This window comes from Sorex fumeus, unplaced genomic scaffold, assembly GCF_029834395.1.
Source record: "Sorex fumeus unplaced genomic scaffold, SorFum_2.1 ptg000014l, whole genome shotgun sequence".
NCBI classification, from domain to species: Eukaryota; Metazoa; Chordata; class Mammalia; order Eulipotyphla; family Soricidae; genus Sorex; species Sorex fumeus.
This window is the reverse complement of record NW_026606071.1, coordinates 2633152-2657832: the sequence shown is the minus strand read 5'-3', so window position 1 is coordinate 2657832 and position 24681 is coordinate 2633152. Positions and strand designations below refer to the sequence as shown.

The following is a 24681-nucleotide window of genomic DNA, read 5'->3' as shown; positions in this document are numbered from 1 at the left end:
TCATCAATTTGCTATAGCAGGAGCTAGTAACATCTCCATTCGACCCTGATGGGTGCTAGTGTAGTTCAATGGCATCTGCTTGCTCCAGGAACACTAAGAGCCTCGAACTGATCATTCAGGGTCTTGACGAAGAAGTCTGATCATCTCGTAGGTGGGCGGCCATGCAATCTTGTGACATCCCAAGGAATCTAGTCCGTAATGGCTCTAGTGCAGCAGTCATCTCCAAATCGCATTACATGTCCAGCCAATCTGATTTTCGATGCATGGGCAAACGAGACAGTGTCCCTGATTCTTGATCGTTGATGGAGTTGGAACTCTGTATTCTTTCTCTCATTTGACTGAAGCATGATACTTCAAGCATAGCTGTTTTGATTCCTCTTTGGAAGACCCAAATTGTGTTCTCATCCTGTTTTCATAGGGCCCAGGTCTCTGAGGCGTATGTTAATGTAGAAAGAACAGTGGAATCAAAGAGATGTGCCCGGAGCCGGAGGTTCATCGTCCTCTTAGCTATCTGAGTTTACCATGTCAACCAAGACCATCCATTTACACACAGTTCCAGAAGGCCCAAACTAAACCTTGGACATGGGAGTCTCCCGGTGGACAGTTCCACAACAAAATTGATCACATCATATTCAATCGATGGTTTTGCCTGACCGATGTTGCTGTTGTCCCAAAATTCCAAATGGGATTAGACCACTGTCTCCTTCCTACAAAATTTTACTTCACAGAGCAGGGAGAAAAGACCACAAAGTTTAAGAAAAGAACTCTCAGAACGACCACCAACTGGGAGCTCTTTGACACTATTGTGGCAACATGGGAAGATGCCGTTGTTGACAACATTGATGAGGAATATGATCGACTGGTAAAGCACCTCCATGATTGTGCGAGGAACGCCAAGAGAGAGATAACCACAAAAAAAGTCTGTCTTCTAAAACTCTTGAGCTCATACTCCACCGAGGCTCAGCACAAGCCTCAGGCAACCACAAGCAAACATCCGAGCTCACAAAGCAGTGCAGAGAAGTGATAAAGGAATACCACAAAGAGAGAAGAGCAGTAGTGCCGGCAGATATGGCAAAAGCCGGGAAGAGAATTAGCAAGGCCTGCCTGTCCTTCGCCAACTACAAGACCAAGATGACTGCCCTTCAACATCCTGATGGATCTATCACATCTTCCAGAAAGGCAATGGAGAAGACAATCCATGACTTCTACTCTGATCTCTTCGATAGCCATGTCCACCTGCCCACATACCAAATTCCGCAGGATGGATATGTCATTCCCAACGTTCTCCCATCCAAAATCCAACAAACCATTTCATCGATAAAGAATCGAAAAGCACTTGGCCCAGACAAGGTCAGACCCGAACATCTGAAGAATCTGCTGTCAGTACTCATCAATACACTGGCTCGGCTCCACACGCTACCTATCTCAATGTAAGGTTCTGTCCCAATGGAAAACCAGAAGGACTGTACTACTATACAAGAAGGGAGACATCCACCGCATTGGCAACTATCGCCCCATCTGCCTGTTGTCTGTTGTCTACAAGCTATTCACTAGAGTCATCCTAAATAGGATTGGCACAATAGTAGATTAAGGACAACCATGTGAGCAAGCTGGGTTCCGAAAATGATTCAGCACCATTGACCATATCCACATGATGACCAAGCTCATTGAGGTTTCTCAGGAGTTCAAGATGCTGCTCTGTCTAACATTCATTGGTTTAAAGAAGGCCTTTGATTCTGTTGAGACTGAAGTGGTCATCTAAGTCATAGCCAAACAGGGCATTCAAACTCAATACATTAGGATCCTCCGTGCGCTGTATTATGGATTCACTACCAGGATCTCACCATTCTACAGGGAAGTGATCACTGACATCAAAAGAGGAGTTCGGCAGGGTGATACTATTTCACTGAAAATGTTCAGTGCCACCCTCAAGAAAGCCATGTGACAACTGGATGGGAAGGAATGGGAGTGAAGGTAGACGGTCAGCAACTACACCACCTCCACTTCACTGATGACATTGTTCTAATAATACCAAACATTAGCCAAGTGACACAAATGCTGGCCGACTTCGACCATGAGTGTGGAAAGGTCGTAAAGGTAAAGGTAAAAGGTGAAGGCCCTCCCGTTGATCGTCGACTTGCTCGAGCGGACCCAGTAACGTCTCCATTGGAGACTTTGTTGTTACTGTGTTTGGCATATCGAATACTCTCGGTAGCTTGCCGGGCTCTCCGAGAGGGGTGGAGGAATCGAACTCGGGTCGGCCATGTTGGCCGCTTGTAAGGCAAACGCCCTACCCGCTGTGCTATCACTCCAGCCCCCATGGAAAGGTCGTACTACAGGTTAATCTCACAAAGACAATGTTTATGAGAAACATTCTCGTTCCTGACGTTCCATTCGCTCTCAACAGAACAAACAACTCCAAATGCAACAGTTTTGTGTGTCTAGGTTGAGAATTTAACATGATGAATGACCTGGCACCTGAGTTGCGCTGGAGGAAGAGAGCAGCTTGGAACACCTTCAAGAAATAGCTAAGAGGATGAAGAAGCTCCGGCTCCAGGCACATCTCTTCATTAGATTAAAGACTAAAATGAGTATGCTATTTACAATCCCATAAATGCTAGAAAAGTGAAAATATAAGTCACAGTTCAATTTAGGTTATACTCTGAAAATTAGAGTTTTCAGATATTGTCCTAAAAAATATAGTTTGCATGAAATACAACTCTGAATTAAAAGTGTTAAAATGGAAAACACATCTTTGAGTTCAAAAAGCATTTTAAGGCATAAAACCTAAATCATTATTTTCCAGGAAAAAGTAACCCCATTTATTGGCCTAAGAGAACAATTTTGCAGCATTTTTGTAGGAAAAAAATAGAAAAAACATACAAGTTATGGGACCAAAAAGGTAGTATAGAAGATATGAAACATGTAGCTGACCTAGATTCAATTCCCAGCATCATACATGGTCTCCCAAGCTCCATTAGGAGTGATTCTGAGCACAGAGCCAGAATTAGTTCCTGAGCACTGATAGTTGTGATCTTTTCCCTATCCCTCCCCTCCAAAAAAGAAATAATGCCAGCTCCTATTAACAGATGCAACAAAGTAAAAGATTTTTTGAAAAAGAAATATTAAAAATTATGTGATTTAATAGGATGGCAACTATTACATCACGTGCTATCATGAATTTGAATAAAATATTGAATAAAGCTATTGAATTAATATGAATTAATATGTGGTATATCTTAAATTTAAAATAGCTAAATAAAATATTTAAACATTTAAAATTCCAGCTGATTTAAGAAAATAAAACTTAAGATATCAACTTCTCTCCCTAAATATTTTCTGCTTACGGAAAAACTTGCTGCAGTCAGTCAGCTTATTAAGTTCATTAGAAATGTCGACTTTTGAGTTGATATTTAGAATTTCTTGAATACTTTGCCCAAAATTACCAATTGGTCACCTTATCATCTTTTCTATTGGCCATTGATTTCATTCACATTGTTCCTTATAGTTGTACTATTTTGATAATCATTTTGCAATACATAGAAACACCCACATTTGGTACATTTTCAGTCTTTTGAGAGTAGGCAAGTTTATATCTCATAGACATTTACACTTGGGGAAATGTTATTTCCAGCAGAGTCAGAAGTATGATCAAGACCTGTTTTGTCAGCATTTGTAAATATTTTATTAAAATGGAACCTAAGAGTAAGATAAACAGTGGTGTCTAAATTGTACTGGATGTTTAAATATTTAAGTGCTGAAATGTATCTTTTTTCTTTATAAAAATCTTAACATAATTTAAGCTTTTATTATGCAAAAGAATAGAACATTCTGAAAATAGGTTGCTGCATTTTCAGCATGTTGCAGATTAGTCAACAAGAGAGAAGGAATAATTTGGAATTCAGCCACATTCACTTTAACTAATACATCATATTTTAACAAGTTTATGACATGCAAGGAAAAATGATCCAATTGCCAAGTCAATTCACTATGTATTTAACATCTTGTTTAGCTAATGAAATTATCTTACTCTGGAATACATCTTCTTGATTTTATAGGCAAAAGCAAAAAACAAAAACAGTATTGTGTGTTTTTCTCTGTATCATGGCATACTTCCTAGACACTAATACTGATAATAAGCAGAGAGGATATTGAAAAATGTAATGACTTACATTTAATAACTAGAGACTGCATGGGGCATTCCCTTATTAAATATTTACCATCTGCTAGAAAACCAGATGGCCAAGTTGTTCCTTGATAATATGGTCCAAAATAATGTATTAGGTTTTCTTTTCTTGCATAAACAACTTTTTTCAAAAAACAAGAAAAAGATAGTGCTGGGGAGATTGTACAGAAGATAGGGTGCTTCCTTGTATGCAGCCAACCTGGGTTCAATCCCTGGGATCCCATATGGTCCCCCAAGCACCACCAATTCCTAAGTGCAGTCAGAAGTTACCCTGAACACTGCAAGTGTGGCACAAAAAAAAAAAAAGAAGGGAAACAGAGACCTCCTTATAAACAGTTTCTGCAGCAAGATTTTTAACTATTTAAATTTAATCATTTAGAAGATAATTGAATCATTGTTTATAACTGTGATGTTTCTTAAAAAAAGCACTAATTATTTCAATAAAAACTAATTAAGTCATAGTACCAGTGGTTCCAATATTTAAAGTACTAGAACCATACAAGGATTATGCAAATTGAAAAAGACTGAGATGTCATAAATTTGCTTTTTGGTATCCTAAGAAGTGTCTTTTTTTTTTAAATCCCATCAGCTTAATATAAAAAGGAACAAAACCCACAATTTTCTCTTCTAGTTACCATTTGAGACTACTAGGCATTGGGCCCGGCGGGGGTGGGGGAGAGGAGAGGGGAATCACATGGGTCATATATCAGAGTTGAGGGCTTACTTCTGACTTTGCTCAAGGATTACTCCTAACTCTGTTCACAGGAGTCTCTCCTAGTGCTTCTCAGGGCATATGTAGTGCCAGGGACTTGATCCTTTTTTACCACATGCAGACAAGCATCTTAAACCCTCTACTCTTTGTCTGGATGCTGATAGGACTAAAAATTAAGGAAAACATACCCAATACATTTTAAACTGTAGTAAACTTGAGTCAGATGTTTCAAATATAGTGTTATTTGCTTTGCTTTTGTATATAAAAGGTTTCACATCATTGTTAATTTTTCCTTGGTAAGATACAGTAAAAGAAAAACATCATTATCTTATTTTAGAAGAAAAACATTGACTAACTTGTCAGGAACCATGAAAACTCATATATAAGTTTCAACATTTTGTGTGTCCAAGTAGTTATCACAGTAGTTATCACAGATATTTTGTATTGTGGACTAAATAATTGTTTCTCCAAGACTTCATACTTAATGCCTTAACTTAACTTCATTGTGGTTGTATTTGGGTATTGAGACATTAAAAAGGTAATTAAAATTAAATGACAAGAGAAGGATAAACCCTGATCTGATAACATTAGTATTGTTATAAAAAGAGATAACAGATTTATTTTTATAGCATAAACACACAAGTGACATGTGTGTAAAATTATGACAAAAATGTAGTCATTGATAGCCAGAGAGAAAGCCACAGTAGAAAGCAAATTAGCTAGAATCTCTATCATGACTCATATTCTCAAAAACTGCAATAAATTTATATATTGTAATTTAGTAAATCTATATTGTTTTGTTATGAAAACCTGAACAGATAAATAAAACTATAACTGTGGAAAACCTGAGTAGATTACATAAATAATTTCAAGGTAGAATTAAGTAATAGAACAATATGTCATGTCTAAAATGTAAATAAAATATAAGTAACTTAGGGGCTAGAGCAATAGTACAGTGGGTAGGGTATTTGCCTTGCACACGGCCAACCAGGGTTCGATTCCCAGCATCCCATATGGTTCCCTGAGCACCGCCAGGAGTAATTCCTGAGTGCAGAGCCAGGAGTAACCCCCTGAGAATTACCAGGTGTGACCCCAAAAGCAATATATATATATATATATATATATATATTTAACTTAGTCTTCAATATTTGATTAATATATTACTACATTTAGAAACACTTTCAGAAAAGTTTCACTATTCCTGAAATAACGTAAAAATATTCAATGCTCTTTTTAAAATTTATTTTTAGTACAATTTAGTGAAAAGTAATGTACTAGAAGAGAAATTAACAGTAAAATAAAAACTGCTTGATCATTCAGGTAGCGTAAGTAGGCAGAAGTTTATAAAATAATGAAATTATCTTAAATTTATAAGTCATGTCTTCAAAAACTCACAGGAACAGTTGAGTAGTAAATAGAGTCTTATTGGTACAAAAATCTGACATTACTATGAATTTAACAGAGCAATTGTTCGTATTTAGGAGGGATGATGGTGACCATATTGTATACAATGAAGATAGTCAATCTCACAAATTAACCATAAAAACTAAAGTGAAGGAGATGTCAAAGAAATGCTATCAATGATAATTTTTTTTCAGATTGTAAAATAGAAAAGGGCAGATGTTGGTTGAGAAGGACACAGGATTGCAGGTGAGACAAACCAGTACTTATTCCACTAGGGACATGAAGGTTCTTCTTGGAATAAAAATATTTGTAAGGTTCCATGTTCGTCCAATCTGAGTGAAAAACTTCACAATTATATAATAATGTGGCTTCTCTCAGAAAGTGGTATCACGCAGACCAAAATACAAGACTATTGTCCTTTGTCTTTGCTCTCTGAACACTATAGAGTCCATCTCACTTTTGTTATTTGTGCTTTTGATTATTTTATTAAAGTCGTGAATTATTTTAAATATTTAAATAATTATTTTAAATAATTAGTATTTAAAATTGGTTTAAATAATTTTAAATTATTGTTAGAAAAATTAATTTCAACGTATATTTACAAGACTTACAAATACTTAGAATAATTCATATGTGTGTGTGTTTTGTGTGAAGTCAGATAGGTTTTATTGAAAATTATTCAGAAAGATGTGAGGGGAGAGAAAGGAAAATTATGTGTGTAAACGCATAGGCCTCTCCAGAGAGGAAATATAGAAAAAAGCAGGTGAGTTATGTGCTCAAGGGAGAGCGTAGACTTGAAGAGCAAGCCTCAGAATAATTCATTTTTCAAAAGTTTCTCTAAAATCACAAAACACGAACCCGGGACTTGACTTTCTCCTCATACACACCCAGGCGTCCTCTATGACCCTGGGATGCTCAGCATCCCTGAGCCTATTTCTGTTCATCCTCAATGCTGTGCCCAGTCCTCTTTCTCCCCCAGGTCTGCCACTACTCAAATCCAGGACTTAGCTTTCTCCACATACATACCACAGGTGTCCTCTTGGAACTGGGACGCTCACCATCACTGAGCTTCTTCCTATTTGTCCCCAAAGCTGTGCCCGGTCTTCTTCCTTCCTCAGATTGTACCCCACCACATACCAAGTACCCGTAGGGGGCGTGGCCTCTTCAGAAGTGGGCGTAGCCACTCCAGACATGGGCATGCCCGAATAATGGGCCGGAGATAATTTACTCATACCCAGCAAACTTCTTAACGCTCAGTCTTCGTACCTCCACACCAGCATGAAGAAAGAAGGCAAATCCCCACCACGAAGGCAGCATAATGAAGAGTCCAAAAGACTCAGTAGATGCTACTCACCTAAGAAACCTCTCTGAGAAAAAATTCAGATATGAAGTAATGAAGATGTTCAATGAACACAATGGAACAGTGAGAAAGATATCCAGTAAATTAAGGGAGGACATGAGAGAAACAATAAAAAAATACAGGAAGAAATGAGAGCAGAAATTGGAAAGCTACACACAGAAATGTCACAAAGAAAAGATTCAGTAGATGAAATAAAAAACTCAGTCAATGCCCTCAAGAGTAGAATGGTCACAGCTGAAGACAGAATCAGTGAGCTAGAAGATCAGCTGCACCAAGCATGCAGGCGAAAACAAAAATGGCAAGAGACCTCAAAGTAGCTCTAGAGCAAATCAGGTCATAGGAGATGATTCCAAGAGGAACAACATTAGAATCACTAGAGTATTAGAAGGTCAGGGAAACGATCCCAATGAAAAAGCAACGGTTAAACAAATCATTGCTGCAAAGTTCCCAGAGCTGGACAATGCAGCCATCCAGATTCAAGGAGCACAAAGGGTGCCAGCTAAAAGAGACCCAAACAAAAACACTCCAAGACATATCAGAATGATGGATGCTGTGGAGAGAGACACAATACTGAAAGCATCAAGGTCAAAGAAGAAAATCATATACAAAGGAGCACCCCTTATATTCACACCAGACCTATCAGTGGAAACCCTCCAAGCCCGAAGGCAATGGTGGGATATAGTGAAAAAACTCACTAAAATGAATGCTTCACCAAGAATACTCTATCCGGCTAAATTCTCACTTAAACCCGAAGGAAGAGTACACTATTTTCTGGATAAACAGCAGCTCAGGAACTTCATAGACTCAAAACCAAACCTAAAAGAAGGGCTAAAGGGGCTACTGTAAGACAAGACAAACCCTATAAGCACAACAAACCCTTACAGAAAAATGACACAAAACCCCATAACAATAAGCTCTCTCAACGTCAATGGTCTAAATTCACCAATTATGAGACACAGAGTGGCAAAACAGATTCAGAGACAGAACTCAATGTTCTGCTGCCTAGAAGAAACTCACCTTAACAGTCAGAGCAAACACAGACTCAAAGTTAAAGGACGGAAAACAATCCTGCAAGCAAACAGCTCCCTCAAAAAAGCTGGGGTGGCCATACTAGTATCCAACAACATTAATTTCAGGTTGAAAAAGATTAGAAGGGACAGCTAAGGCTATTTTCTTTTCATCAAGGAATATGTACAACAGGAAGAAATCAAGAAATCTTAAATGTATATGCACCTAATGAGGGAACAGCTAAATACTTAAAACAACTGCTAATGGATTTTAAGAACATTGCTAACAACACAATAGTAGCCAGAAACTTCAAGATTGCCTTATCACCTCTGAATAGATCAACAAGAACAAAACTCAGCAAAGAAACATTGACTTTGAATGAAGAAATAAAAAAGAGAGGACTTATAGACCTATACAGGGCTTTACATCCAAAAAAGAAAGAGTACACATTCTTCTCCAGTGCATACGGAACATTTTCCAACATAGACTATGTGCTAGGACACAAAGCATACCTCAATAGAATCAGGAAGATAGAAATAGTATCAACAATCTTTTCAGACCACGATGCACTGAAGATAGAAGTGAGTCACACACAGACACAGAGAACCAAATCATACACCTGGAAATTAAAATATTCAATGTTGAACAATGAGTGGGTCAGGAAAGAGGTCAAGGATGAAATCAAAAGATACCTGGAAATAAATGAGAATGAAGACACGAGCTACCAGAACCTATGAGATGCAGAGAAAACCATGTTAAGGGGAGAATTTATAGTTCTGCAAGCATTTGTCAGGAAGGAAGAACGGATCCACATAAACAACTTGACTTCACAGCTCAAGATCTTAGAAAAGGAAGAACAAAAGGAGCCTACACCGGGCAGAAGGAAAGAGATCATAAAATTTAGAGCAGAAATCAACAACATGGAAACAAAAAAATAATCTGAAAGATCAATGAAACCAAGAGCTGATTCTTTGAGAAAATAAATGAGATAGATAAACCACTAGTAAGACTTACAAAGAAAGAGAGAGAGAGAGAGAACCCTAATAAACCGAATTAGAAATGAGAAGGGAGATATCCCAACAGAAACCAAAGAAATTCAACAAATCATCAGAGACTACATTGAAAGTCTGTGTGCCACGAAACAAGAGAACCAGGAAGAAATGGGTAAATTCCTGGATTCCTATAATCTCCCAAGGCCGAGTTAAGAATATTTAGAGTACCTGAATACTCATATTAAAATAAAGAAAATTTAAACTGTAAGCAAAAGTCTTCCCAAAAACAAAATCCCAGGTCCATATGGATTCACTAGCGAATTTTCCAAACATTTAGGGAGGACATATTGCCAGTTCTTCTCAAGTTTTTCCAGGAAATTGAAGAAATGAAACTCTCCCAAACAGTTTTTATGAAGCCCATTTCTCTCTAATTCCAAAAGAAAAGGAAGACACCACAAGAAATGAAAACTTCAGGCCGATATCCCTGATGAATACAGATGGGAAGATTCTCAACAAAATTCTAGCAAATAGAATTCAACAACTCATCAAAAAGGTCATACACCATGACCAAGTAGGATTCACCCTGGTTATGCAAGATTGTTTTAATGATCAGAAATCAATCAACATAATCCATCATATCAATAAAAGAAAGGATTAAAAAGCATGTAATCATATCAATAGATTCAGAGAAAGCATTTGGCAGGATCCAGCACCTGTTTATGATGAAAACCCTCGTCAAAATGGATATAGAAGGGAATTTCCTCAATATTGGTAAAGCCATCTACCACAAGCCTACAGCAAGCTTCATCCTCAATGGGGAAAAACGGAGAAACTTCTCTCTAAGATCACGGAAGAGATAAGGATGCCCACTCTTTACACTGCTGTTCAATTTAGTACTGGAAGTACTTGAAATTATGGTTAGGCAAAAAAAAAGATATTAAGTGCATTTAGGCTGGAGTGATAGCACAGCGGTAGGGCGTTTGCCTTGCACGCAGCCAACATGGCTGACCTGAGTTCGATTCCTCCGCCCCTCTCGGAGAGCCCGGCAAGCTACCGAGAGTATCTCGCCCACACGGCAGAGCCTGGCAAGCTCCCCGTGACGTATTCAATATGCCAAACACAGTAACAACAAATTCTCCAATGGAGACATTACTGGGCCCGCTCGAGCAAATCTATGATCAATGGGAGGGCAAAAAAAAAAGTGCATTCAGGTAGGAAAGGAAGAAATCAAGCTCTCACTACTCGCAGATGATATGATACTATGTGTAGAGAACCCTAAAACCTCTACCAAGAAACTCCTAGAAACAATAGACTTGCATAGTAAAGTTGCAGGCTAAAAAATCAATACCTAAAAGTGCATGGCTTTCCTATACGCAAATAATGAGATAGAAGAAAGTGACATGAAAAAAACAATCCCTTTCACAATTGTGACCCAGAAAAGCAAGTACCTAGGAATCAGCTTAACTAAGGTACAGAGAAAACTACAAAATGCTACTCCAAGAAATAAAAGAGGACACGATAGGATAGAAAGACATCCCCTGCTCATAGATCTGGAGAATTACCATTGTCCAAATGGCAATATTCCCCAAAGCATTGTACAAATTCAATGTGATCCCTATAACGATACCCATGACATTCTTCAAAGAAATGGAGCAAACACTCCTGAAATTCGTATGGAACAATAAGCCCCCATGAATAGCTAAAGCAATTCTTGGAAAAAAGAACATGGAAGGAACCAACCTCCCTAACTTCAAACTCTACTACAAAGCATGAATATTTAAAACAGCATGGTACTAGAACAAAGGCAGTGCTGCAGACCAATGGAACAGGGTTGAATATACTGACAATTCCCCCCCAAACATATGATCAACTAATCTTTGATAAGGGAGCAAGAAATGTGAAGTGGAGCAAGAAAGGCCTCTTTAATAAATTGTGCTGCAAAATTGTATAGCTACATGAAAAAAAATGGGCTCAGATCTCTACCTAACACTATGCACAAATGTAAGATCAAAATGGATTAAAGACCTCAAAATCAGACCGGAATTCATAAGGTCCATTGAAGACAAAGTTGGCAAAACCCTCCATGACATTGAAGCTAATGGTATCTTCAAAGATGTCACATCACTGGCCAAGCAAGTGAAAACAGAGATAGACAAATAGGATATCTTAAACTAAGAAGCTTCTGCACCTCCAAAGAAACAGTGACCAAAATACAAAGACAGTCTACATAATGGGAAAGGATATTCTCCCAATACCCATCTGACAAGGGGTTGATAACAAGAATATACAAAGTACTGAACTCCACAAGAAGAAAACATCCAACCCCATCAAAAATGGAGTAATGAAATGGACTGAAACTTTATCTAAAAAGAAAATCGAATGGCAAAAAGGCACATGAGAAAATGTGAATTTAATCCTGTTTTCCAAAAGGGCTGAACAAGTCGGCATTCCCACCAGCTATGAAGAAGAGTCTCTTTCTCCCCACATCCAAGCCAACACGGGTTGCTTTTATTCTTTTGTATGTGGGCCAGGCTCTGTGGTGTGAGATGATATCTCATTGTTGTTTTTATCTGCATCTCCCTGATGATTAGTGATGTAAGCATTTTCTCATGTGCCTTTTAGCCGTTTGGATTTTTTCTTTGAGAAACTTTCTGTTCATTTCATCAACCCCTTTTTTGATGGGGTTGAATGGTTTCTTCTTGTAAACTTCAACCAGTGTTTTGTATATACTAGATATTAACCCCTATTATCTCACTCTTACTCTGGACAAACTGGCAGGGCACCAAATGTAACCTGCCCACACGGCAGAGTCTGGCAAACTCCCCATGGCGTACCAATATGCCATATACCAATAACAATGATGGGTCTCATTCTCCTAACCCTGAAAGAACCTTGAATATGGCACTTTTTAAAAAATTCTCTGGGCTAGGACGAAGGAGACTAACTGGGGCCTGCTCGAGGAAATCGACAAACAACAGGATGGTCGTGATAGTGATCATAAACCCCTTTTTGGATGGGTATTGGGTGAATATCCTTTCCCATTCTGTAGACTGTCTTTGTATTTTTGTCACTGCATCTTTTGAAACTTCTTAGTTTAAAATAGTCCCATTTGTCTATCTCTGTTTTCACTTGTCAGTGGCCTGTCATCTTTGTAGACACTTTTGCCTTCAATGTCCTGGTGGGTTTTGCCAACCTTGTATACAAAGTACCTTATGGATTCTGGTCTGATGTTGAGGTCTTTAATCTATTTTGATTTTACTTTTGTACGTGGTGTTAGGTAGAGATCTGAACCATTTTTTTGTATGTATCTGTTGAATATCAAATTGCTGTCGATTGTCCTTGTCTTGCATGTAGCTATATGATTGTCAATAAATTAGAATTTGAGCTCCCATTTTACCCAGCAATACCACTCCTAGGAATATATCCCAGAGAGGCAAAAAAAGTATAGTAGAAATCACATCCGCACTTTTGTGATCATTGCTGCACTGCTTACGATCGCCAGAATCTGGAAAAATCCCGAGTGCCCAAGAACAGATGACTGGTTAAAGAAATGTTGGTACATCTATACAATTGAATACTATGTAACTGTTAGAAAAGATGAAGCAATGAAATTTGCATACAAATGGATCTAAATGGAAAGTATCATGCTGAGTGAAATGAGCCAGAAAAAGAGGAACAGACATAGAAAGACTGCACTCATCTGGGGAATATAAAGTAACAGAATGAAAGGCAGAGGGACAAATCCACGCGGTTTCCGGGGCCGAGATCTCCAAGCCTACTCGGATTGGAGTCGAGCATCCTCCACCCAGATCCTCCAAATTCCAGTAGGCGGGGGTCACACCCACCACCTGGCCCCCTGGCGCTGTGTAATCCCATCAACGGCCAAGACTCAGAGACTATAAAATCCAGCTCCCGGACGAGTACAGTGCAGTCTTCTGCCCCCGCGCCTGGCTGTTCCTTGCCGGGGCCCCTTGGAGGGGAGCAGGTTGAGCTTTCCTCCCCACCCCGACCAGGGCTCCAGCAGCCGAAGACCTCCAGGACCAGCCACCACCATGCTGAGACCACTCTCCACACACATGAAGGTACTGGCAGAGGGACAAAGCCACGCGGATTCCGGGGCCGAGATCTCCAAGCCTACTCAGACTGGAGTCGAGCATCTTCCACCCAGATCCTCCAAATCCCAGTAGGCAGGGGTCACACCCACCACCTGGCCCCCTGGCGCCGTGTAATCCCATCAGCGGCCAAGACTCAGAGACTATAAAATCCAGCTTCCGGAACTGCGCGGCCGCATTCGCGGCCAAGCAACATCTGATCAGGACATCTTTTTATGACATCTTATTATCTCATTCCTACTTTGGACAAACTTGCAGGCTATCGAATGTAGCCTGCCCACAGGGCAGATTTTGGCAAACTCCCCGTGGCGTACCAAATATGCCAAATACCAGTAACAATGATGGGTCTCATTCTCCTTAAGAGCCTTGAATATAATCTCAGGGCTAGGATGAAAGAGACATTACTGGGGCCTGCTCGAGGCAATTGATGAATAACAGGATAATGAAATGAAATGAAATGAATGGAAGTCGAACACCCAAGAATCACTGAAATAAGTACCAGGAGGTCTGCTCCACGGCTTGGCAGCTGGCCTCACACGCTGGGGGAAAAGGTAGCTCAGTTAGAGAAAAGTAAACGATGTTGGGAGGACCCATTCGGTTTGAAAGATGCATGTCGAAGGTAAACTATAGACTGAACATGATGGCCATGCAATACCTCTATTGCAAAGTACAACACCCAAAAGGAGATAGAACAAAAAGGAATGCCCTGCCACAAATATGGGGTCGGGTGGGGTGGGTTGGGTTGGGGTTGGTGGGAAGGATATTGGGAACATTGGTGGAGCAGAATGGGCACTTGTGGGGGGATGGGTAAACAATTGTTGTATGACTGACATACGAAAGTTCATAAGTTAGTAACTAAAAAAGGAGGCAATATTAACATAAAAGTCTCAGTTTATTACTCAGTTTAGCAAGATTTAGATCAGGGAAGGGGTAAAAGGAGTTAACATATGTGTAGAAAAAAGTATGTAAACTCCATGTTGGTGAGATAACTCAATGGGCTCAGCACATGCTTTACTCAGGGAGAACTGGGTTTGATCTTGGTATCACACAGTTCCCTGAGCATTGACAAAACCAACTTTTTAATAAAGAACCAGGAATAGCCCTCAAACACTGCTCAGTGTGGGTGTCCTAGACAAAAAGATACACATAGATATATCTCTATAAATATATATATATATTTATATAAAAGCATTGTATGTTTTGCAAATACGTATGTACATATACAAAAATGTTCATGCATCATTTGTTATAAGTATTTTCTCTACATACATATACTTTATAAATATTCTTTTGCATCTACTAAATATTTATTATAAATAACTTTAAATCTTATTGTACTAATAACAAAATAATATGTCATAATAAAATATATACTGAGACTTACAATGTTTTTGTGTATGAGTATTCCATAAGAGGAGCATTCAATATGTATTTGCATAATGACATTACATTTTAGTCAAAATTGACATACTGAAGGATTAACTTCATGCTATAATTGGAGCATAGCATAATTAGACATTATATTTTACATGCTAATCATGATAATGACATACTATGTAAAGTTCACAAGGATCCTGATGCATCTCTGAGTCTAAATCAGTACTGAAAATAGAAACACATCTCTTAACAAGAGCAAAAAAATACTGGACAGTGGGAAAGTAGGTAAATTAAATAAGTATTTAGTTATTATTATACTATATCCTAAAAACATATTTGCAGTTTTATTTATTTTTCATGAGCATGCAATTGAAGAAGAATTGAGAAATATATGATTATTAAGTCATTTGCAGCCACAAAAACCAAAAATATATATGAGAGAAGATAGCATGTGGCAATTTTAAATTGAAATTTTGAAAGGAGAAAATGATAGAGGAAAATATCAGTACCTAAGCAAGATGCAAAACAAAATGGAGAAAACAAATCTTCTAGTAATATCAATTAAAAAAAAACAATACCTATTGGGTAAATTTTTCATATTAATAATAGAAAGTTGAAATTTAAAACCACAAACTCTTTATGATGAGGCTCTAGATGCCTCTCATCCTCATCAGCTCTTATTTCCTGTGCCTCTGATGTATTTTGGCCAACTCTTACTTCATGTACATAGAGATATTGCAGTGTAGGTCATTTTTTTTGCATGACTGAGAATTGTGTAGCATTTCTATCCAAACTACAGTCTTTAATATGAATTTAAAGGTATTAGTGTATAAATATGTGTACACAGGGTACATGTACACATATCAAAAATAAAATAAAATTAGCTTTAGTATAAAACCAGTATATAAATATAACTTCAGGATTATTATTTAGACTTCTTGCTAAATAAATAACTGTAAAAGCAACTACACTGTGGTATAAGCTGTTGATACTGCCTAACCATTCCTGGAATTTTAAATGGACCATAATGCAAATGATAGCTCATCTTATACTTTTCATCAAAAGTTATTGCTAGACTGTAAGTCCTGACCCACCCCTCCCCCATCTTCCTTCCACAAAAACTCTACCTTTGCCAACTCCTGCATTAAAATATGAATTATGTGACAGTTACTGTAGTTATATTCAAGTGGATGCATATTCTGGCAAGCACTTTACATCAACCTGGATCTGTGTGACATAGAGTAGGCATATTTATATCCTCTTTGTTGAATACTGATAATACAATATTTATGCTCCGAACTCATGTCTTTATTCTAGTGCACATTATATTTATTAATTGCATTTGCATGGAGAAAAGGATAAAGTGATTGATGAATGCAGTTGAACCCTGTCTGAACAAATGCTTGCATATACTTCTCCGATTGCTTAATTTAGTAAAGCCTCTTATACATTTAAACCATCATGTTAAATAGTATCTAAATAATTGAGGATAATTTGAAAATATTTTCACAAAATTTTCCCAGATTGATATGTCATAGAAGCAATAAATAGTGTCTATTTTCTCTATTTTACCATTATTTTATCATACTAGTATATTAAAACCTAAGAGAATAGGATAAAATATATTTAGTGGCACTTCAGCCTACTCTATGCAGAGGCATTTGGGGGTCACTCTTGAAGGAGTTGGTGATTCATGCGATGTCGGAATGAAACAGGGTTCATGTAATCAAATGTTTTAGCTCTGTACTATCTTTGCAGTCACTTTGTAGGCTTATTATTATTTAGATTAAATACAAATTGTTTAGAAATACATGGTTTTTAATTTAAGAATAAACTTTTAATTCCAATGTAAATTTTAATAATTTGTTAGTAATTTTCAAAAAAATATTAATTACACAGAGGTTCTTGTCTTAGATATACATTTTCTATAACATTAGTGTTGATTTGGGATTCATAGATATTTCAGAAATAATCTTAGTAAAATTATTTTATATAGCCCATGTTTCTTTGTAGCTATTCTTACACGTCTTTTCTTAGACTATTTAAATCTTAGCATTATACATCATAATTTGTCCTAAGGAAAAGATAACCTGTCTTTAAATTTAATATTATTTTTAGATTTTTTTTATTTCATGATACAAATTTCACTCCAAATGTCATAGTTATAAAGACTTTTTTCGGGTTGTAGAAATAGCACAGTGGGTAAGTTGATTGCTTTGCTGGTGGACAACATGGGTTCTACACCTGGCGCTGCATATGTTCCTCCAACCCCACTAGGACTGATCCCTGAGCACAAAGCCAGAGTGACCCCAGAAGAGGGCCAGGAGTAAACTTTAATCAAAACTTATCTGATATGGAGTTGATATTCAAGACATATAAAGCACTGATAGAAACTGATGCACATGTACAGTGGAATTCTCCTATAAGAAAAGAATGAAGTTTGCTGCTCCGTGGGTGGGTCTGGAGAGTATCATGCTGAAGTCAGTCAGAAGCACCGGGAAAGATATGAAATTAGGTTTCTCATTTGAAGGATATAAAGAGTCGTGGTATGGTCCTAACAAATGCTCAAAGGCAACGAAAGCTGAGTCCTTATCTTTAGTGGGAAGTTTACTGCAGGGAGGTGGGGTGACCAAGGGACATCGGGAATAAAAGGAAGCAGACATGTGGATGAAGGGTGTGGTGCTGAAATATTTCATGTATGAAATATAGCTAATAGTAGTTTTTGGTGAAAATAAAATAAAATAAAAGCAAAAGGAAAATCTAAAATCAACAAGAAATTTTAAGGCCCATTGCCACATAAGTATAATACATTAAGGACAAGTGCACATCTGATGATAAGCTCTACATGCAATGAAGTTTCTATTTGACATCTGACAATTAGTATGTCTTTAGTTATTGAATGAATAAAGAATTTTTCTAACATAGAATCTATGAAATTTAGTAATATGAAATAGGTGTACTCATATTGCAATGTCTTCCTTAATATTCCTTATCTAAATACTCTGAAAAGAGTGAAAAGTATATGCAATAGTAAATTCATGTAATGCATTTATTAATAAATTCATGTAATAATTTATTAATAAATTCATATGTAATGGTATATTCAACAAGTGGAATATGAATATGGATCTATAGGCATGTATACAACATTTGAGAAGGTACACAACTTCAGTGAACAGTATTGATATGAATTATAACTCCCCCAACCACAGGGAAAATGGAAAAACCAGGTTCTTAAAAAGATATGCTGAACCATCCTAGAAGTATGTGAAGAGTATATAAATTATAGAAACAAACTCTAGGCCACGGTATCGGATACCTGTTCATAATTTAAACAAGAAAATAAAAGTACTTAGCATATAAATTCACATATGTAAGCATGAAAGATTAAAAAATCTTGAACTCATTGATCCTGTAAGAAGAGCAGCTCTAAAGAATTTATGACTTCAAATATAACTTCTTCAAAGCATTCTTTAATTGTTATTGAAATCCCCTCCTCAATTTCTATACACTGAAAAAAAAATTAAAAACACATTTATATACCTCCAACTCAGAAGAGAATTTTAACGTCTCACTAACTCTATTTTTTACCTGGTTTGAAATAATTTCTTATACTTCACTTCTTCATTTCTTTTAATATTCAGTACCAATAAAGCAAACTGAGTACTACCCTTAGGTGAATCAGTGGATTCGGAGGTGAAATGGTTGCCTAGCAACATCACCTGTAAGTAATTAGGAATGTTTTGAGAATTGCTCTATTTGGCTTTAAATATTTGGCCTTGTTACAAATAGCTATTTGGATTAGTTGGGCTTTGCCTGGCTAATGTATTAAAGATTATAGTGTCCTAAATGGACATTCAGGGAAGTAGGTCTTATCACTGAAATTGTTTTTTGATAAGATTCCTGTCTTACTTCTTCCTTTGCTGTCAACAGTTTATGACTGACACAGACCAAAAATATCTAAAATCTCAAGAGTTCACACTAAATCTGAGCTTTTGTTTATTTGTTTGTTTTATTCCTAGATGTAATTTGTCTTACTGTACTAGGGTCAATGCTAAAAGATAGGAAAGAATTTAATCCAGGTGTGTTGACACTTTGCCAAGGCAACTTAAACATCAGTTTGGATGTCTAAAGAATGTTGGAAGTAAGTCAATGTCCAGATTTGAAGATTCATGCATTATTTTAGGCTACACAAAGTCAGTAAATGTCAGCACAATTGTTTTGGGTTGTTTTTTTAGTCATTCCCTTATACTGTGCTCAGAGGTTGTTGCTGGCTATACTCAGTGAACTATATGGTGCAGGAGATTGAAGTCAGGATTTCCACACGCAAAACATATGCACTACCCCTTTGAGTAATCTCCAAAATGCTTGAATAACAAGGTATTTAAAGACCCTTAAATAATTATGTTCTCTGGCAACTTCTGAACACCACTTTTCCCAAAAAAAATTTTTTTAAGATTGTTGTTGAAACATTTTATGAGAACAAAGGTTTTGGAATGCCCTCAATCAAATCAAAAATTATGTTTATGAATAATGTGACATATTCATGTCAGAATAATATGACATATAAATGCATGTATGTATTACTACGGAGTTTAAATAAGATCATTATAAAATAATGTACATTAATTATTCTAGTAACTTTATAAATGAAATAAAATACATAAAGTTTAAAATGATCCAACTGCTTCATGAGATGTACAAAATGTTGACATCATAATATCACAGTATATCTAATGAAGAAGTTTGAAGACATTTCTTTAAAGTGGATTTTAAAAACCCAAAGTATCAATGGTAAAATAGACTTTTTACAGATATCAAATGTTCTATTACTGATTTTTTAAATAAATATCATACTTGAATAAACAGAAATTAGTAAGTTTAGAGTATAAAAATAAAGTCATGAAAGGAGAGGCTGTGATCTCAAAGAACAAGTTGCATAAAGTAAACTGTATGTATTTTAGAATAATGCAGTATTATGAACTATCAGAGCTCAGTAAATCTTGGCAAGCTCTGTTATCAAGGGAGCCAAAAAAGGTTTTGAAAGCAATGAAATATATCATCATTTTTAGAAACAGCAGCCTGTTTCTTGGTGTCAGAGTCAGCAATAGGTACGTTACTAAGGAAACCAATAAGACTTAATGGTAGGTTGATTATTTAAAAGACATTCTTGGTCATTTCTGTGACATATGTGTCTTGGCAAATAACAGAAACCTCACATTTATACCTTGAACACAAGTTAGAAGCCAATGCAATGCATCAACACAGAATCAAACATCCGTTATATTGTCAGATACCACTTCTGATATGTTTGAACAATTTTCTACTAATTTTGGCATAAATATAAGCCTGTATATTCACGCGGGAGATTAAAAATGATTCTGAGTTTAGAACTTAAATGACAGAGAAGTATGAGGAAAGGTAGAAAAACAGGGCTCTTATTTCAAAATCTGTACCTAAATGTTTTAAATTTGTGATTAAGTCTAGCTATTAAGATTTTAATCTAAATTTTTTTCAATTTACAAGTATCATGATGATAGGTGGTGTATGTATTTCTGCTACATGTTGATATGTATTTAAATACCTGATTTATATACTTACTACATTTTAAAACACATAAAACAAGTGATAGTATTAATTCTTACTTGCAACATTTATAAGCACATTGCATATTTATAGCAGGCACAAGTGCTCAGGTTCTTTTCCTCAAGCAGTCAAAATTGAAAACAAAGGCTGAAGATTGAAAGGACAAATTCAGGAAACATTTTATTTAAGAAAAGGGAAAGTAAAGGAAAAAAAGAATAGAGAGAAGCTCACAGACTACACTGAAGGACTCCAGAGAAAGGCAGAATCCTTTCCCCTTTTACACCCTTCTAACAAGGTATAAAAAGATGGGGGTGAACATTTTTCTTTTTGTGTCCAAGAGTGTGGAGCATTAAAACATGGGCAAGGATGCAAGATAAACACCATCCAGTGTCCATTCTTCTAGAATATTCAGTCATCTAAGTTATCAGTCAGAATCCAGGTCATCTAGGATTTTAGCACCACCCATGCCCACCCTTGTGACATTCCAATCAATATTTAATGTTCTTTGGGCGATATTCCTAAACCTGTTCTGCTTATTCCCTTTGTGTCCCTTGAACAATGTCCTTTTATCACTTGAAGAAAATTTCATTTAACACATATTCAATGTGGAGTAACAGGTTTCTGGAATCAAAAAGTATAGAAAACAAATGTCTCAGGGTACCTATATTTTAGTGTGTAGTTTCACTCAATATGAACATAAATTTAAAGTTAAATGTTCTAAGGTTTGGAGTTTAGCTCAGTGGTCGAGTGCTGATCTATCTTGTGAGAGGATTGGGGTTTGATCTACAACACTAGGGAAAAAAATTTAAAATGATAAATTCTGGTAAGTGATCAGCTAAAATTAAATCGCGATATGTTTGAGAAGTAAGGGGATAGTTTGATTGCAGAGGAAGAAGAAATCAAAGAAACTATGCGCAGTAAATAGCCTTTTAAGCAATTCCCCAAGAATGAATAGGGTGTAGCACAAAGTAATTCAATGGAGGAGTGAAGTAATGAATTCCCCATTACTTGAGTATAGCAAGATAGGACAAGGGTGAAAAAGGGAAAAACAGAAATGACTCTAATGTAGTATATTTCACTAGAATGGAATGCTTGAGTAAGAGCTCAGAGAAATAGGAGAGAGAAGAGAAAGACTTGAAGACATTACTCAAGTTGAGGTAATTGGTGAGATACACTTGCTTGAAAAAACGTTTGATCAATTAAGAAAGTAACATTAGACCCATGAAAATGATAAAGGTGTTTTGTTCCAATTTCCACTCTTAAAAGACTCCAGAAAGCTTTCAAGGAATGTGGTAATGAATTATGGCTTGAGTAAGATAAGAGTTGTAATGACCCAACCAAAAGATAAAGAGAGCTTATGTGTAAAGAGAGGCAGTAAACATAGCAGAGAAAACATGTGTAACCAATATTTAGAGAGGTGAATCAAAAGAGTATAATTTAAATTTTGCATACTATCTAATCTTATTTTCAACTATTTTCTTCTTCTCCTTCACTCTATTTCAGTCATGATTATTCGACCCAATCCTGTAATCATGCCCTAATTTTGAGCATTGTTTAAAATGCTCATCACTACCTGTCAAAAGGAAATGTCTATCACTTGCTTCAAATTTTTGCTGAAATGACAATTTTCCATAAAATAAAGCATACAGTTTCCAAATTTGATATTAACACTGGATGATGTTATTAATATTTAGAATATCTTTATTTTGCCTATAAATTATATTATTTTAATGATTATTTACATTATATTTCTAAAAATTAAAAGAGAACAACTTATATTTATAAAGGTTTTTTTTAAAGGACTTGAATTTTCTTTTATATTGAGGGTTAATTGATTTGTAGCAACCCATATAAACATATAGTTTTCTATCATTGAAAATCTCAACCATTGAATTGTGTGGCTCTTACATATTTTAAAAGGCCATTATTTCATATCTAGGAAAGTAACATTTTAATGGATTGAGGAGAAATGGGTACATGTGGTCATTTCAATAGTTTTGTAGCACTGGAACTTTGGTGGTGGGTTTGGTGAGACTTACGCACATTTAAAGATAGGAAATTTAAAGCATAATTAAATTAAAAAGCACATTCAGAGGTGTGATATTTAAAGTATAATTAAATAAAAAGGTTTATATGTTTACATTTTCCTCCGCCCCTCTCGGAGAGCCCAGTAAGCTCCCGAGAGTATCTCGCCCGCACGACAGAGCCTGGCAAGTTCCCTGTGACGTATTCGATATGCCAAACACAGTAACAACAAAGTCTCCAATGGAGACGTTACTGGGCCCGCTCGAGCAAATCGATGATCAACGGGAGGGCCTTTACTTTACTTATTTTTACATTTAAAGCTAAGAATTTTGCATTTGTTAATGTTATTTTCTTACAAATGAAATAGCATCAGAGTTTATTTTTATTCAGTCATATATATTTTCAAAACATTGAAAAGCCCAACAAATACAATAAACAATTCTAAATAAGATCAAAATAACAGTTACTCTGTCAATATTATGTACTTATCTTCCCTTCATGTCTGTATGTTTGTCCATTATAATAGTATTAAATATAAATTCTTAATGTGTTTCTAAAAACAAAGATTCACATTTAAGTAAACAAAAATGCATGCCATTTTTACATCTTCAGAATCACTTTTGTTTAGATCAGGCACCATCCACTGATACTCTGGGTCCTCGTGGAAAAAGTCCATTGACACAGGCTTGAAGTATTGATAGACAGACCTGAAGTACTTAGGATCAAAATCTGGGTTTTGTAAATACTACACACATGCCCTACACTTGAACTATCTCTAATAATTAGTAAAAGTTGTATAACATAATGTTTGATCCAGATTCAAATTTTCTCAATACCCAACAAGGTTTTTTTTTATGTTATATTTATTTTCTTTAAATCCTTGTTTTCCACTCTGTTATCTTTGCATTGTAACATAGTAGACTTTGCCAGACTTTCTGTTTGAAAGCTTGAAATACTGGATTTTCATGTAGCTTCTTGGCAAAGAGATGAAAGTACCATGCTCCCGTTTGACATATACATTTCATCAGCATGATATTCTTGAGGCTAAACTAAATTTGTTTGTGTAACACTCCACATTTCCTAGTCTTGTTTTCTCTTGTAGTTGGTGATTTGACTTCCTTACTGGCCTTTTTAACACAAGTAGAGTTTATGTCTGGAACTAGTGTTACCAGAGGTAGTTTGTTGAAATGTCACTACAATCTATACAGATGTAGAAGCCCTTTTCAGAATTTGCAGAAATCCCTCCAGGTCAGTTACTACTTACAAAGCTGCATTAAAAGAAAGGATCATTTAAAGAAATTCACAATAGAATGTAAAATAAAGTTAAGGTTTTAGCCTGTCAATTATCAAGAGTAACATAACATTTTGGTGTAATTTGTGTATGTTTGTGAAAAAAAAAAAACAGACAAATACAAGACAAAAGAAAGACAAAAATAAACTTACATATATTTGGTCACGTAATTCACTTTAAATTTCTATTATTTCTTTATTTAATTCAAAAAAGACATTTAAAATTATTATTTATCTGTAATAAAATAAATATCTGTACTTCTATTACATAACTAAAATTAAGCATGAATTATAATTAGTTGAAGATAGAATGACATGGTTTCCAAGAAGAAAAATAAGAATCTTTGTAACCATATATTTATAATTTTCAGACCATAATATAGGAACACACTTGTCTTTTTTCAGACAAGATAGAATTTACCAACTACAAAAGAAAATAGTCTTCAATCAGACCACATTGAGATTAGAAGTTACTGAATAAAATTTAGAAAATAAGGAAAAATATTTGTAACATGAAGAAACATCCTATGTGCAGAATTTGTGAAGAATTTAAATACTTCATTAATAAAAAGGGTAGATAATGTAAAGAAAAAATGTAAAGTCTTTAATAGATGCATCACAAAAATTTA

At 36.0% G+C, this 24681-nt stretch overlaps 1 pseudogene; it reads right to left on the bottom strand.

Annotated features, from left to right (window-relative positions):
- LOC130021138 (ubiquitin carboxyl-terminal hydrolase isozyme L3-like) overlaps nucleotides 1-7501 on the bottom strand; it is a 42063-nt pseudogene extending 34562 nt beyond the window's left edge.
- Between the last annotated feature and the right edge of the window lie 17180 nt (nucleotides 7502-24681).